Raw genomic sequence first — 5,904 nt, 5'->3', positions numbered from 1 at the left:
AAGATATCCTTTAATTGTTCCGATCTGGAGCCCCAGATTGGCTAGATGCAATAGGAAAGAAAGCACCATTGGGGTGCCACATTGAAAAGGGTCCACATACTTATCTTTGCACCACTTACTGAACTTGTTCCAACGACATCGGTACAAAGATTTCGTTGCTGGCCTTCTGGCCGAAAGCAAAATCTCCATAACGTCATCCGGAAGATCCCAATCCTTGTACCTCAACCTCTCAGAAACCATGCGTGAAGGTTGAGTGTCTTGACCTCTGGATGGAGAACCCGACCTTACTCTTACAAGAGAAGATCCTCTCTTTGCGGAAGACATATTGGAGGGCAGATGGACATGTCCAGAATGTCAGGGTACCACGTCCTCCTGGCCCAATCCGGGGCAATTAGGATCATGGTTTTCCTGAACTTTCTCAACCTCCTGATTACTTGAGGAATCATGGGGACTGGAGGAAACGCGTACAGTAGGGGGAAATCCCAGTCCACCACGAACGCGTCTCCTAGAGCTCCTCTCAGGGAAATTACCTTGAGCAATACTGTTCGCACTTCTGGTTTACCGTGGTTGCGAACAGATCCACTTGAGGGGTTCCCCAAAGGGTGAAGATCTCCAGAAGGACTTCCTGAGCTAACTCCCACTCGTGGGAGACTGTGCTCTGCCTGCTCAGAGCATCTGCTGCCGTGTTTTTCTTTCTGGCTAGGTGAACTGCCGATAGAGAGATTCCTTCCCGTATTGCCCAGAACCAGAGCTCCATTGCTTCTCTGCACAGTGGTAGTGATACCACGCCTCCTCTTTTGTTGAGGTAGTACATGGCCACTGTGTTGTTCGTCATTATCAGGACATTCTTTCCTTGTACAGAGGGCAGAAAGGCCTTCAGCGCTAGTCAGATTGCATTCAGCTCCAACAGGTTTATGTGTAGTTTGGACTCCGATGGAGACCAACTACCGCTGATTGTCAGATTGTTGGTATGAACTCCCCACCCCGTGAGTGAGGCGTCCGTTACTACTGTTATCTCCGGCCATGGTTGCCAAAAAGATTCCCCTTTGAGGATGTTGTCGTTGCAAGCCCACCATAGTAGATCCTGAGCAACTGCACTCGGGACTTGCAGAAGATCCGACATACTCCCCGAGAACTGGGACCACTGATCTCATTCTCAATCTGGCCTCTGGAACCAGAAAAATGCAGGATGCCATGAGGCCGAGCAACCTCAGAAAATCGAAGGCCAGGCAGATGCAGGGCATTCTGGAATTTTGTTACCATCTGCAGAATGTGGAGAGCTCTTATCTCGGGAGGCGAGGCTTTGCCCGAGGAAGTGTCCAAGGATGCTCCGATAAACTGGAGTTTTTGGGATGGTATCATGTGGGACTTCTTCAAATTGAGGGAGAAGCCCAGATTGTAAAGGAAGTGACAGGTGATCGACAGATGTTCTTGAACTTGTCCGGGAGAACGTGCTCTGATCAACCAGTCGTCCAGGTAGGGGTAGACGTGAATCCTCCCTCTCCTGAGACTCACTGCCACTACCGCCATCAGCTTGGTGAAAACCCTCGTGGCGGAGGTCAGCCCGAATGGCAGAACTCTAAACTGATAGTGAGAACCGCCAACTGCGAACCTCAGGTATTTTCTGTGCTTAGGAGGGATTGGCACATGAAAATAAGCATCCTGAAGGCCCAATGAAACCAACCAGTCTTGGAGCTGGAGAGCATGAAGGATCTGGGAAAGGGTTACCATCTTGAACTTGTCCTTCCTGAGGAACTTGTTCAAATTTCTTAAGTCAAAGATGGGTCTCAATCCTCCGTCCTTCTTTGGGATGAGAAAATAAGGGAGTACCAACCCTTGCTCCTCTCCGCTACAGGTACATGTTCTATTGCACCTTTCTCTAGCAGGGTTAAAATTTCCTGCAAAAGGAGCGGGTCTGGAATTTTGGTCGAGTTGGCTCCCGGTGGATGATCATGAGGTCTTTTTAGGAAGGGAAGGCAGTAACCTTGAGCTACTGTTTCCAGTGCCCAAGCATCTGAAGTAATGCCCCGCCATTCTTTCAGATGCTGAGAGATTCTACCTCCCACTGGTGTTTTGTATGATAAGGCCTCAGAGTGATTTGGAGGCGGCTGCAGGAGCGGCTGAGGGTAAAGATGCCGTTCCTGAAGATGGCTTTGTAGTCTTTCCTCGTCCACCACGAGTGACATTTCTTTTGCCCCTTTGAAAAACCTGTCCTCTTCCTCTACCAAAAGAAGAGTAGTACCGAAAAGGACGACCCCTCCAGGAAGATGAGCCCGGATAGGGTTCTGAGGTTGTCGCATGGAGGCACTAAGGGATTTAGCTGACGCTTTTGAGGTCTGTAGTTTTTCTAGGCTCTCATCAGCCTTACTACCAAACAGTCTCGAGCCATCAAAAGGTGTCTTGAGAAGCCTGGCCTGCACATCTGGTGCAAAACCCGACTTTCTCAACCACGCAAATCTGCGTAGTACTGTGCTTTATGCCATGGATCTGCTAATACTTTCAGCAGTATCCAGTCCAGACGGGAGACATTCCCCCATTGCCTCCTTCCCGTATTTGACAATATTCAGGAAGCCTTCCCTTTCATGGCCTTCCGGAATATGTTCAGCCGCCGCCGAAATGCATTCCCACAGGATATGTGTGAACCTGGCCAGGGTACAGGTGACATTGGTTGACTTTAAGGCCATACTACCCGAAGTAAAAACCTTACGGGCCCAAGCGTCAACCTTCTTTATCCTCCCTATCCGGAGGTATGGTTGGATATGCAGTTTGTTTTGAAGTAGTTGCAACCTGAATAACCAGACTTTCTGGAGTGGGAGGTCTATTCAGATACTCGGGATCAGTAGTGGAAGTTCTATACTTCTTTGGAAAATCGATGTTTACAGCAGCAATGTTGTCAGGGGTTTCCCAGTTCTTTTCCACTGTTCTCTGAAGCGCCCTATGGAAGGGGAAAACTGGATCTTTCTGGGGGCCCCGAACTATTATGTCCGTCATATCGTCCTGTTCAAAAGTGGATGAGGCTCTAACCCAACCCATATATTCTACCACACTATTCATCAAACTCCTGTACCCTGAATCTGCATGTTCTGCAGGGTCAGGTCTAGCAAACTCCAATTCAGGTGACGCGTCAATGCCACTTGCAGAATGCAGAGTCTCACACAGGTCTCTCATCTTAGATTCAGGGTCTATAGGTTCCTCTGGAACCTGTCTAGTGCCATATTGCACTCCAAGAGGAGAGATTTCCTCATCCTCCGAGCCAGTTTCTTCAAAAATTGAAGACATAGACTTAAAAAAGTCTGATTTTGGTAAGGGAGTAAATCTCCTCTCTTCCCTCCTGATTTTTCGTCAAAGGAATGGAGGGTTTCCTCGAAGGTGTCTAAGGAATCTTCAACGAACCCGATGAAGACTTAGACAAAGGCGTCAAAGACATTTTAGGCTTCGATGTCGAAGCTGTCAGCGCCGATGGCGTCGACGAAGTTGCGGATGTTCTTGACAACTTCGGCTTTTTATGAGGTGCCGGTGAAACACTCGACTCTTGAGTTTTCCTCGACAATTTGTCGACTCAAGTTTTACAGGTTTCACCCATACTACTGGGTTTTACCGCTGTAGTTCCCGAATTCACTGTGTCGTCTAATGGAGCAACCGGGCTCTGGCTCTTTTGGGGTTTCTTTGAGGGGTTCGAGGCCGCATTCTCAAAGACCTCCATCATTTTTCTTCTAAAATCCTCCCCTTTTCTTGGGGAACCCGATTTTGTAGGACATCGAACCAATTCAGTCGATGTATCGCATGATGATGAAGGAGATTTATGTCTCCTTTGAACTTTTTTAGAAGATGACGAAGAAGATCGCCTCGATCTACTGCGAGATCGGGATCTCTGAGTGTTTTTTGTGACGTTCCGATTCTTTTGAATCAGATGATTTTTTATGTCTTTTCGATGAGGCCTTCGAAGTGGCCTTCGAGGCCTCCCGCCCCACCGCTAGTTTATCTTTCCTCTCACGGAGGGCCTTCTCCGTCATCGACTGACAGGAGCCACAGTCGCAGGTTCGATGATCTGAACCCAGGCACCAAAGACAGATGCAGTGAGGATCGGTGATAGACAACTCCGAACCGCAGTAGATACACTAATTAAACCCAGTATTGGGTGTAGAAGCAGTAGATGAATACATTTTCTCACCGAAAATCTCGAAGCGCCCCGTTCACGAGAGCGAAGCAATCGGAAAAACGGAACTGAAGCCCAAGGGAGAGCTCGAGCTATTTATACCAGCAGTGACGTCGACACGGAACAGAGCCCGTCGAGGGACAATCGACGCCACGAACTCGAGCACAGCGCCCTCTGCCTAAAAAGAATTTCCGAAGCAGCGAAGCTGGCGATAACAAATATCAAAAGATGAGGAACACGTGGGAGGACACAATCCATTCGAAGTGTCTTTTCGAGATTTCAGCTCAAACTATGGAAAACAAATGAGGTACTAGCGAAATGGAAACTTATCCCCAAATCCGGCATTATATGCAGATTTTTGTAAAAACATAGATCTGTCAGAAAATCTGCAACATTTATTAACAACATGTCCGATGCTCGTAGTTGAGCGGACTTCACAATTTAAAATGTATTTCAAAGACCTTAGAAATCCAACATCAGAAATTCCATGGCATTAAATATTTCAAACACGACTTACGAATGTAAAAATTCCCATCATTAGATTTCCTCTTTCGTTGAATCTCACCTGAAGAGATTAAGTAACAGAACCTTGGATAATTGAGAAACTTGAACATTTCCTGAATCTTTTATATGTGACTCTATATATTTTATCATTACTTTTAGATTACAAGGCTTGAATATATAGGTTGTGTGCCTATGTGAAGATTTTAGATAATCATCTGACCTTCATGGTACCTTTTGATAAGGTGTTTAGAGTGATGTAAGAGTGACCAAGACGATAACACAAATGCGAAATTAATATATATGCTTTATCATTGCTTCACATTGATTTTATTTGTCTCTCTCTTCTTATAAAGATTTTTTTTGTGAACTTAAATCAACATGTGCGTACTGTCACTGTTTTAAGCTGATCTTATCTACATGTTTTCTAAAGATTCCTTTGTGAATCAACACAATAAAAAAATATATTTATATATTTCTTGAAGATGATTTTAATTATTAGTTTGTTTCAATATGAAAAGTTGTATAGAAAAACTGGACATAGTCCTCCATGTTTTTCATAGAAACTGCTTCTGGTCTGTTCGCTCTTACTGAAATGGACAAAACAAAATGTAATTCTACTGAAGACAACTTAGTTTAAGCAAGTTTAAGCATAAAGGTTTAAGTATAACACTTTTTTTATCCTCATAATTTGCACAGCATCTGCGCTCACCAATAGTTTTTCTTACAACTGCACACCATGTAGCTTTTGAAGTATAATTCTTGGGTCATAAACAAACAAAATATATAGATTTATATAGCAATTACATTTTATATAAGATAATTAAATATTATCCCCCATTTAGTAATTCTTTAATTTTCTTTTCAAACTGATGCTCGGGTAGTTCCTCTATTCAACAAACCTGACACGTGATTTGCCAGTTGTGTGGTTGCAGGTTAAGTGATGTAAAATGAATAATTTCTTATTTGAAATATCGGCCATGTCTAAACACCTCCTCACAAAACACAAGAGAGCTGTTAGGGTTTTGGCTCAATTTTCTTCATTCACTAAAACCCAGGGGCCTCCAGCTGACACATAGAAATCCTTAGTGAATTGAAAATCACATGGGATCTCATGTGGAAATACCAAGTGCTTGGCGAACGATGCAGGATCACCTTAACATCACGCATGACCTGCCTGGGAGTTACATCCCATGAGATTTGGGCTGAAACGAGAACTGAAAGCTATTTAAGGCCACACCCACCTT

This window comes from Ambystoma mexicanum, chromosome 3p, assembly GCF_040938575.1.
Source record: "Ambystoma mexicanum isolate Mex_15411 chromosome 3p, UKY_AmexF1_1, whole genome shotgun sequence".
Taxonomy (NCBI): domain Eukaryota; kingdom Metazoa; phylum Chordata; class Amphibia; order Caudata; family Ambystomatidae; genus Ambystoma; species Ambystoma mexicanum.
The sequence above is the reverse complement of the archived record's forward strand: the minus strand, read 5'-3'. Positions refer to the sequence as shown.